This window comes from Stegodyphus dumicola, chromosome 12 (genome assembly GCF_044657685.1).
Source record: "Stegodyphus dumicola isolate Sdum_Otavi_A_Nest chromosome 12, ASM4465768v1".
Taxonomy (NCBI): domain Eukaryota; kingdom Metazoa; phylum Arthropoda; class Arachnida; order Araneae; family Eresidae; genus Stegodyphus; species Stegodyphus dumicola.
Window position 1 is genome coordinate 77,864,673 of NC_140779.1, and position 12,006 is coordinate 77,876,678.

Consider the following 12,006-nt stretch of genomic DNA (forward strand, 5'->3'; position numbering starts at 1 on the left):
AATGAAGATCGATGAAATTATTTTTTCGAATGTGGTGCTCATCAACTTTATTTTGAAAAACACTTCTATTCAAAAACAATTCGTGCAAAAATCATACCTAAGTTAATATTGCAATACTTAAAATTGACTATTAGAGAATGTTAGCATACTCTGCATTGAAGAATCTATGAAATGTTATCATTCAGAGTAGCGTATTTCACGTTATTATGTAAATAAACTTAAATCATCTTTTGACCGTTTAGTGATATTTAGAGCAAAGAAACTGGTTTTCTTTGATCAAAATATCTCTATCATATCACAAACAATCTGCGAAGCCAAATTTCTCATTTTCAGATTACGCTGTTTCCTCTTAGCAGAGTAGTTCTACAAGGCCAATGTTTTCAGCCAGTTCAAGCTACCCAAGATGATGTGATGGCCAATCTATGGCATTTGCCAAAAGAGGCATTCCTCTTTTGTTTCTTGGAACAAAAGAAGGACTGAAATATAGAGTGTGTATTTTGATGGTTGCTACTTCGAAGTTGACTTGGCAATATTTTTTTTAATGTCTCAGATATTAGAACTGTCCTATAAGCTTCTATTCTCAAGTTCTCCATAAGGCCAATATAAATTTATATTAATCATAACGTCATCTAATTGTGAAATTTAGTTATTATTGAAATTGTTTGGAATGTATCTCTGAGATATGGGTATGTAGATTATGGATAAACACTCGAGAGCTGTCTACGCAAGTGTAAAGATACTGTGAAGAATTGTTCAACAGTCCTCCACAAAGGACTGCTTAAGGGAATCTCATGACAGATGAAGAAAACCATGTAAACTCTCATGCAGCCAGCCCTTACGCCGAGATTCGAAATTCAGTCTCACTAGCAGTGTTCAGCGATTTTTCCTGGAATGTGTCAAATTATTTTGTACAGTTAAATTATAACTCTCGAATTGTAATCTTTGTACAATATGATTCAATGACTTTTCAGAATCCACTACCATGTTATGTTACCTGTTATGCTCCTGCTGAACTCTAAAGTCTTCCTACCAATCAGCACTTCAAACACAAATATTTTTTCGCTGGTGGCAAATTGCCATGTTAACTGAAATCAGCTTACTCATGAGGACAGATTAAAAATTCAACAAAATTTTATTTATCCATTTCTGGTGGGTTGCAAATAACTTTTAAATGTAGAGTTAAATGAAGTCAACTTTTCGACAATAACGTTAACAAATGACCTTTTTTCTATTACAACAATAACCAAAGGCAAATTTCTGTCGAAGTATATATACTTGGCTTGTTCTTCCGTGACGGAGGACGTAGTACCATTCCTCTACCATAACGGTTAATTATTTTAGCTCCACGTCTACCATTATCTAGAGTAATTCTATGCAACTAATACTGGTACTGATTGCAACCAACATCGACACTGATATATTAATTTGCAAGGCGTTGTTATAATATAAGATATCGGTACTATGAGTTTTGTAATATAGTCTGGATAGAGGAGAATTGTCATAGCAGTATAGGACCGTAGCTGGTGAAGGTACTTAACTTTTAAGGCAGGGGTCTGTCCCGAGTTCAAAGAATTGGTCATAAGCTTTGTAAGCTTGCTTATTAGATGTCTTTGCTTGACCATGTATTTGCAGAATGCTTGCACATTTATTGTTGGCATCCGGAGGTGTAGGTCTTGAGTTAGAGGGCATTGAATAAGATAATGCTACTGTATACCTGTGTCACCGAAGCAGAATTGATCCGAATCATTGATTCCATGTCGCTTGAAATATACATTAAACGGATCGTGACTTGATATATATATCGGATTAAATATGGGTTGATTATTAATCTTTGTTTGTCTACGTATGATATATGAAAATGTGTTCCAAGACCTTGTTCTTCTGTATCCCATAGTTCTTGCCATTTTGCGAGTGCTTTCAGCCTGAGACTCTTTTTGAGGTGGGATTTCGGTTACTGGATATTTATGTCTTCTACTAAAGATCAGTTTGCTGTCTCCTTTTCTAGTTTGTATGCACTATATATTCGGCTGTTAGTTTTAACTAATCACTTAGTGTCAGATACCAGACTTGAACGGCAAACACAATGACCTGTGAGAAATACAGATTGGCGCTCCACAGAATTCTCCAACGCAGCATGGCGCGTTTTCACTATTTCAGGTATAAGGTGCAGTCAAATTATCTAGCTTTTAAATTCACCTAATTTGAATAACTTACAGCTTTGATCCAATAAATGTGACTTGAATATAAATAAGACAAATAAAGGCAAAATAAATTTCTTGAAGTAACAGAATGTTATAAGACATGTGTGACTTCGCTAGGATTCGAAATATGGATTTTGCAGGTGTTAGTTGAACATGCTACTACTTATACCATGAAAGCATGAAAAGGAAAAATTATGATAATTATTTCAGGACCTAATCGAACAGATCAGGTGGAGATAGATTAAAGTCCACCAAGTTTTAATTAGTAGTTCTATTAAACAGTTAGCTTAGTTCAGCTTAGTTTATCTAACTTTGAATGTTAGAGTGTCTAGGATTTACGAATCCAGAGTGTGTGATAAATCAGCTATGTCCGCGCTGGGATTCGAACCACTGATCTTGCAAAACTTAAAGTAATTGCTGCAATATAATGTCAAAATTCCAATGAAAAGGAACGATTGGTTGTTCTGAATATTTGATACAAGGAAACAACAGACAAAAATTGTATGGTAAAAGATCAAGCATTAGCAGCATATTTCTGCTTAAAAGTAATCCATCAAATGATTTCCTAGTCAGTGTTTCTCGTATCAGTGTAGTATCAGTCACTTGGTCAAAAGAGATTACGCATAAGAAAACACCTGCAAAAAAAAGGTAAAAAACGATACAAAGAACAAACCGCGCTTGAAAAACGCGAACTGTTTAGGACTTCACCCGAAAGGAACAACGAACTATCTTTATGCTAATTGTAGGATTCTTGGACTGAATTAATGAGCCGCACCTCATCAGTGATAAGAAGTAAGCGCACCATGATACAACAGGAATGCATAACATTTGCTTAATGTTATACCACCCTGTTTTTCACCTCTGGAACAGCAGTGAACCACTTCTCGCAAAACGTTGGTTTAGTCATCGCAAAACAAAACATCAAACTTGAGAAGATAAGATTCAGAACCATCGCTATTATTGAAGGGTTTCAAGCCACTTATCTTTCTTCGTCTTTGTAATTTATGTAGTTCTAATGATGACAAGGTTCGTGTGCAGAGTCTTCAGATCTTGGGCTCGACTGATGAGAACAATCTTTCTTCCCTTTCTCCTGGTGAATGAGATGGTGGAAAAAGTTGAGTTTATTTTAGATGTTTGTTGGAGTCGAATGTTGAACCGAACGAATTTAAATATTGGGCAGAAATCTGTAGAAATACTTTGCATTTTCATACTTAATTAATAACGTGCACTTCATTTAAGAAAACTCAGAATTTAGCACACTCGATGATCTAAGAAGTATGTAAGGTATATCCTAAATTTTTTAACAGTTAACTTTAGTTAAAGCTACTTTTCTGTCCCTTCTAATTTCAGCTTACAAATTTCCTGCCAGAGTGTATTTTTAGAATCGCGGTTAATGCAAATGAAGGAAGAGCAGTAGTTAAGTCGAAGTTCCACTGACTTCGTTAGAGAGCCAGAGATTCTGACTAGCGTGCGTTTGCCTTTTGCTACACTCTCTCTAAGCTATTACTACGCTCGGTCGTATTTCAGGCCCTTGATAGCTTCGCCGTTTAGTTAGCATTTAGGGGCCAACTCCTGTAGAATTTTGATAGCTTCAGCTATATCTTTTTAGCTAAGCATTAGCTAAGTTTGATTTTAGGCTTTTCTGTACGACCTGAGAAAAGGGCTATTTGTTAATCCTTATTTTGAGCAATAAAGGGTAATTAAGCTTTCTTGAGTTTACGTTTCTGTTTGAGCTAAAGCGATTAAGCTTACCAGTTCTCAAGGTTCCAGACACATACCTGTAAATTCTAGGTTGGAACCCTATAAGTATAGAAATTTCAAAATTTGCCATGAGTTTCAGTTTTAGATACTAGATATAGCGTATGATGCATGCACTTTGTATTAACTAGTTATGTATCTCTTAACACTTTAAAAATTGAAATGATCAATATTTACATCTAAGAAGATTTGTTTGTGCAAACATTGATATAAGAAGCGTAGAAGATGTAAGGTTTGTCACGAGCTGCACTTTCAGGTACCAAAACTAATATATTGTGATTATCCAATTCGAATTTTCCAGTTTAATTCATTAGTTCAGATATCACTATAAATGACTTGGAAAACAATCAAGTTGACTTGTTTTTGATTGCATCCCGGAAAATCTAATTTTAATATAGATGGCTATATGTCAATTAAGCTTAAATTCGAAATACAAGTTACATGAATTGGGATCGGCCCACCAGCGGCCGAGCGGTAAAGTCGCTGAACAGTGGTAGTTCGGCTCGAGGTTCGAATCCCTCGAACGGGCTGGATGCATGGGCGTTTTCGTGGTTTTCCCCATGTGTGACGTGTATACGAGCCAGTTTCCCTTAGAAAGTCCTCCACGAAGGCATCCCTCCTCTTAGGCAGATAGCCCTAGTATGCTTTGCCATAATTAAATACACCCATGAATTGGGATCTAAAAGATAAAGTATGAGAGCAAAATTGAAGTTTCAAATAATTCAGGAAGCAACTGTCAAAGAAAAAATTTCTAATCTTTCTGATAAATTTCCTATTAGTGGCTCATACCTTTTAAAAATTTCTTGAAAAATGTATTTGATCTCTCAGATGTGATAGAAAAGAAAGAGACTGACTAGAAGAAATTGTTTTAATTTTAACTATAAAAAGAAGCATGTGAAGGCTGACTTGATTCATAGACTTAACAACGTTTATAATTTTATGACTAAATTTATTAAGTATTAATAATTTTAAATAAAAATTTCTGATCATTTTCTGACCAAAACGGGTCCCATTTTCCGTAAATTGCGAAAAGTTCCATATTTTTCAATAAATTTATATGAAGCATAAATAAGTTATTATGTTTTCACTTGGCTAACAAGTTTCACTGAAAGGTGGTGTGCTTTTGGAAGACAGTGTGTCTTCCACTTGTCATATGATTTCAAAATAAAATCAGTCAATTACAATTAACTTCAAAGTATTTATTAAAAAATATTTCGAAGTTTATCTAAAGATATACTTTGAAGTTATTTATGAGACAGCAAAAATTACTGACATCTTTTACTTTACATTTAAAGCCGTCTTACTTCGACTCTGAATGTTCGATCTATCACAAAAGTCGTTTTGTATTTATTAAAATTATGAGAATGATTTAAAAAATATTATAAAACGTGAAGCTACAGTTCATCCTCTTGAAGCAGAAGCATTGTGATCGATTATAGAAATTTCAACTTTGCGAAGCTAAAGAAATGTCTTTCAGGTGAACGTTATTCAAACCTGTCGTTGCAGCTGAATGGACGTTTTCAGCTGACCCAAAATGATATCTATTAATGTAAAATTTAAGCTTGAGTAAAAGAAATCTCGCAGACCGCAGATCAGGATGGTACAGCGTGAAGGGTTGTAAAATTTTTTTGAATCAAAAATTCCCTCATCGGCAACGGGCGTATCTTCAAGATGAACGAACAACGAATTTACAATTTAGCGACAGTTTCGAGAAAACCTCTTTTCGTTTTCAAAGATTACATTATATACCTGTATTTTTACTAGCCGCATTATTCTCAGTTCGTGGATTCGAAAAACTATGTTTGCTGTTTATTCTCAAAGTTTTGTCTTCCGGCAGGGAGCTTCTTTTGTCAAGTCACTATTGAAGATGAAGATAAACGACCTGTAAGTTATCTTCGATTAAATTTGTTTTAGACTAACAATGTTTCAGAACCATATTTTCCTAGAGTTATAAAACATTTTATTACTTTACACTGCTTGAGTCATATGTGCAGTTTCACTCATGAGTAGACAAAAAAATTGTTGCCTAATTTACCTCTTTTAGATTGATTTCTTCGGAATTTAAATTTTGTGAAGTATATGCCTTCACATATCGCTGTTGTATTATATACTTCGAAGCAAATTTGACACCAGTTATTTATTTTTATAGCTTGATACTGTGGAGACCATTAGGTTTCTTAAAGCCAGGAAGCATAAAAAATCGATCGTGCTTCTAAGGAATTTGAACAGTTGATCCTCTAGTGGCCAACTAAAGTGCTAACCATTTAAATCATGAGATCCCGCGCCGGAAATTTAAAAAAAATCTTTATATTTTCCCAAGAAGACAGGTGAATACACAAAACCCTATCAGCCAGATTCAAGTACTGAGGAATTAGAATTAAGCAAAATCGCTCTTGTATAGCATCAAATCATAACCGTCCGCTTACTGAATTGCATTGTACTGTTTTTCACGATCCTAAAGGAAATAACAATAGTCTTGATGAATAAGATCTGGAATGGGGAGTGATATGATAGTTCGAACGAATAGCCGAAAGAATCGAGTGAGCAATGGGATCGGGAGAATTGATCAATGGTATCGAGAGAATTGATCAATGGGGTCGGGAGAATTGATCAATGGGATCAGGTCAATCGAACTGACAACTGCTTCGACTGATTTCTTTCCAGTGTAGTTTTGAGATTCCCTAAAACCTCCTTTCTAGATAGAAATAACAATACAATTGTGGACTTTAGCTGAAAAAGTTGGAAAATGATAAAAATTGAACTCACTTTTAACATGGAGAAAAGAATTTTTCTCTTCTAAAATGGGAATCGAACTTCCCTGTCACTCATTTAACAAGAGCTTCTCGGTGAACTTTAAAAAAACTTCTCTTCTCTTCGCTGTTCTCAGAAAAAAGACCATTCGCTTTCTTATTAAAGTCAATTGGTTCTTTGAATCAGTTCGAAAGGTAATTATCCATCCCTTGTGACGAGATATAATTCACCCATTTTAATTGGGGTGGCACTGTAGACTATTAGGATATTCAAAGACAGAAAACACGAAGACCTCAGCGGAACTAATACAAAAGATCATTCAATGCAGTAGTCTGCTACTTTATAATAGTCACTTCAAGGTCTTTCGATCATGAAGCGAAAAACGCTAAATGATTAAAAAAAATCAGGCGGATTCGATCATCTTCTGCAGCTGTCGTTACCATGGTTAGGAGGCAAGCCGAATGGGGAGACATGATTTTAAAATGCCTGGTTCTAAAGTAACAGACAACAGCTGAACATATTAAGTACAAGCAGAATGGAAGAATGTGGGAAGGAATGTGATAACTCCTTTCAAAATGATTTACATTTTCAAATTATTGTAAATTTCCAGATCCTACTTTGAAAATTGGTGTTTATTTTTATTTCAGATTACTTTGCTTAATTAAAACACAAATAGTATATCTTTCTCATATTTTGCGTAGGAGTTTCGTTTTGCTTGCATAAGATGATTCATATGGCAAAGGTTCCAAAAGTTTCCTAGAATTGAATCACTTGAATAAAATTCGATATATTTATTACATATGCTCGCAGCTCAGTTCCTCATCCGTATCGCGTTCAGTGTGTCAATAAAAACACTACAAATTTTCAAGGTCACTTGAAGAAAGTATGTGACGAACAAACTTGATTTTATTACCCCCGCGATCGCTGGAGCGTGTCAAAATACTTTCCTCAACACCTGCCTATCATTTTTAAGTGTACATATTAGTCTCGTTGAACGAAACTCCTCTTCTTTTCTTTTTGGTTGAGACTGTTGATTGGACACGCTATCTTCGAAATGCTCGCTTGAACAGAGCTTTCGAATCACGATATTTTTTTAATTATGTCTATTTTATTCTGTTAAAGCGGACGGGGTATTTTAAAACTACTTATTAATTTGTATTTTTTGATATGTCTAATCAAGGAGTGCATTTCAGCATACTTAAATATTAAATTTTATTTATAATGAAAATATCATTCAGATTTACCAGAAATTTCAAATGTGAAATTTCCTAAATTTTGATAAATTACTAGTTCTAGAAATTTTTCCGTATATATTATAAGGACTTTTTTTTGTCAAGATTCGTGCTTGCTCAAGGTAATATTTGTTGTTAATGCTCAGTTGTCTGAACTATAGTCAGCCCAAACCTACGAAATTCCTCGCGGCAAGCAGGTCAAGTTTACGACTGTTGCTGGCAACAGCGAGCACCTTACAGGTGACAGTGCGATTTAGCTCATTTCCGCTCCCAATTTTGATGGAGAGCAGCCCGGGGAGACGGGTCCGAGGGTCTCCCACCCATCTTTCTCTACCATGAACCTCTCGAGAGGACTTTCGCCTCGCCGCATATTTAGAGTGCCCCCATATTGCACGGACACTATACATTTACAAACATCCATGCCTTCTCCAGGATTTGAACCCGGGCCCTTCGACACGGTAGTCAGCAACGCTAACCACTATACTGGTTGGGCGGCCAAGGTAATAATTTTGTCAGAGATTCTGTGATTTATATTTTTTTAGCAAATTAATTTTATTTGAAAATTAATTATCTTAATACGTATGCTTCATATAATACAATATTAAAATTATAATAACATTATATAAGCTTTTATTAAGTTCGTTTTATTCAAGATTCAAAGTAAAGTTTCTGAGAAATTAAATGAGATTAATTAGATTTTCTTAACAAAGTAATTAAACATAAAATTTTCCTGCATACATTCTTCAAGTTCATTCAGTATACACTTAATTCTTGATGAATTTGACATTTCTTGCATTTTTCACTGATCAGAAAAGAACGATCCCTGGAAAATATTTATGTAAGTAAAATAAAAAAATATGTAACTCAAAATACTAGCTTTAATTTTCAATAGTCATTCTCTACTTCATTTATTTTTATTTACTTTACTTTATTTGTGGGATTTACTTAATTTAGATTTCTGTGGGTCTGAGATATTCCTGCCATTCGGCTTGCTTACGCCGACTTTACAAGTTAGCGCTAGTCTGCGCCTTAGTTAATCTGTGAAGATGTTGAGCTAAACTTAATTTCATTTAAGTTAGTCATTATCTTTTTTAGTTAAGCCAAAAGTGTGGGCCTTGGTAAGCAGGAGTGTATGCAATTCTTGAACTTAATTTGAGTTGATAAAGAGTTCTTTGTACCCTTCTCCTAAACACTCTTCTAACGTCCAGCTCAGTTTACAACAGAAAGCACATGAGACGTTATATATTTATTTATTAATATTCTCTACTTTAATTTAGATATTTCCCTTTTCCATCCTAGAAATACTGTTTACAACAAACCTTTCTAAGCAGAGATATTTTAAAATTAATATCATGCCATATGTGTAAGAAATTTTATATGAAAATCTATAGGAACCGCACATGCTTCATGATGCTTGTTTTTGTGCTTGGGATCTGGCAACGCTAGCAAAGGAATGTGTGTTGGAATTGAATAAAACTTGAAGCTTTGAACATGATACGTATCTTTTTGTTAAGCTTTATTTTGAATTTAATATTATGTTTCTTGAACCATGATCATACGAAACTTTTTGTAGTTTATCATTTATAACATTCGGCTTTCAACGTGGAGCACGATCAGTCTATTTGAGATTTCAGAATGTATGATAGAAGCTCTTGTTAAACCTAAATAAACCTAAATGACGCAGTACCCATGATGATTCATCCGTGTTGTTGAAAAATTATTTCTTCGCAATGAACGGGAGAAGATGATTTACATAAACAAGCATAGATTCAAAATTTTTGTGATTGCTTGCTCTTGGAATGTGAGTTAATAAATTAGGATTAAATCGTTAAAGACTGCACCAGGTAAGAGAATACAATTATTTTTGTTGTTATTATGGCAGACGATATAGTTAAATTAAAAGCTGCTAGAAAAACTATGAGACAAGCTATTTCTAAAATAATAAATATTTTAAAATCTGAAATTAAAAAAAAAAAAAAAAAAAAGACGATAAAAATATGGTAGTGGAAATTTTTTTTTTTATTATTTTCAAAACCATCTGAGTTAAAAGAAATTAATGAAAAAATACTGGATTATTTTAAAGGGGATGAGTCCAAAATAGAAAAGGAATCTAATACTGTGTTATGTTATGATGAAAGAATGAGTTTGTTTATTTTTAGGGCTGAAAAGAAACTTAATTTAAATTCTTTGATTGTAAACATTTAGAACCACACTGCTGCCGTGAACACTACTGACCACACTGCTGTCGTGAAGACCGAAAACAAAACTAATATTCTCTACTTTAATTTAGATATTTCCCTTTTCCATCCTAGAAATACTGTTTACAACAAACCTTTCTAAGCAGAGATATTTTAAAATTAATATCATGCCATATGTGTAACCTAAAATTACCTAAAATTTCGATGCGTAACTATTATGGTGATCCTAGTTTATTTTTGGAATTTTATAATTCTTTTGAAAATGCTACTAAGTTCGAGAAGTTTACCTATCTTAAATCTTTACTCGCAGGACCTGTTTTAAATGCAGTATCTGGGTTCGTACTATGACATGAGAATTACGATGCTTCTATAAGTTTAATCAAAGAAAGATTTGGACGATCAGATTTGGTTATATCTTCGCATACGAACAAACTCTTGAATCTTGAACCTGTTAGAAGTTCGTTCAGTGTGAAAGCATTAAAAACACTTTACGATTCCTGTGAAATCAACATAAGAAATTTTAATTCTTCTGATATTGTGTCGGAAGGTTATGGGAGGCTTTTAGGAGCGGTTATTTCAAAACTTTTACCGGATGATATGAATTTATAATTTAATAGAAAACGAAACTCTACACAGAAGTATTGCCTAATAAAACTTCTCTCGAATTCATTAGATTAGAAGTTGATAGTCGGGAAGCTTCTAATTTAATAATAAATTCCAAGAAAAGAAACACAAATAATGTTGTTAAGCAAAATAAAAATAATTACTTAAAAGGGACAAGCATTCCTACTGCTTCAGCGTTAGTCACAGTGACTAATTCGTACTGTTTTTATTCTAACCAAACTACACATGATACAGGAAAATGTGAGAAAACAAATGAGCAAAACAGAGCGATATAAAAAAATCAGGGACGTTGTTACAGATGTTTTAGGAAAGGACATGTATCGTCTAGATGTAAAATGAAACTTGAACTTTCTGAGTTGTTTAATGGTTTAAATCATAATAAGTTGTTTTGTAAGAATATTGTTACTGAATCTGAAACCCTTTCAAATATTAAACACAAAGTAATCGCATTACCAGATTCTGAACAGAATGTTGTGGCATCCCTATTATTTAACTCTAACACTATTTCTGAAATTGCAGATAAAGGAGTATATTTACAAATTTGCATTGTTTACGCTTCATATAAAGATAATACTAGAAGCCAAATAGTAAAAATCATAAATTTATGGTGGGTGACAGAAGTCATTTATTAGATCTGATTGAGCTAAAGAACTAAAATTAAAGGCTTTAAGGAAAGAAGGGTTATATATTTATTCCTCTGTGTATATTCAGTGTAGTATACATTTCCCTAATCATTCAGTCACAACTGAAACTCTTGTTACAGACGCTATTTCTGAAGCGATCATAAAAGTTCCCTCAAAAAAGTAATATTTTGGAAATATTAAAATCGGAAAATTTTAAATTAGCCGCTAAGGTAAGGTAGCTGAAATAAAAATATTGTTGAGATCTGATTCATTTTGGGAAGTGCAAAGAGGCGAAAGGAAAAGAGTAAATAAGAAGTTATTTGCGGTTTCTTCTATATTTGGTTGGTCCTTGATTGGATCTTTAGAAGGTGGTCTGTCTAGTGCTTGTATGTTTACAACTGGCGCAGGTCATTGCTTGAAGGGAGATAATAATTCAATTAATGTCTGTTTACGAAGGTTTGGGACTTTAGACCACTTTGGTTTAGGTGAGAAGGAGAATCCTGATGGTAAATCAGTCATTGAAAAATTTGAAAAAGAATTGCATTTCACTAATGGTAGATATGTGGCTCGTTTGTTATGGAAATCACATCATGAAAACTTGAGTAATAATTTAGCAAAT

The 12,006-nt window shown here is 33.7% G+C and overlaps 1 protein-coding gene across 1 annotated transcript in view; it reads left to right on the plus strand.

Annotated features, from left to right (window-relative positions):
- Nucleotides 1–12,006, plus strand: part of LOC118190384 (uncharacterized) — a 252,920-nt gene that overhangs the window by 114,213 nt on the left and 126,701 nt on the right. The window lies entirely within an intron of this gene.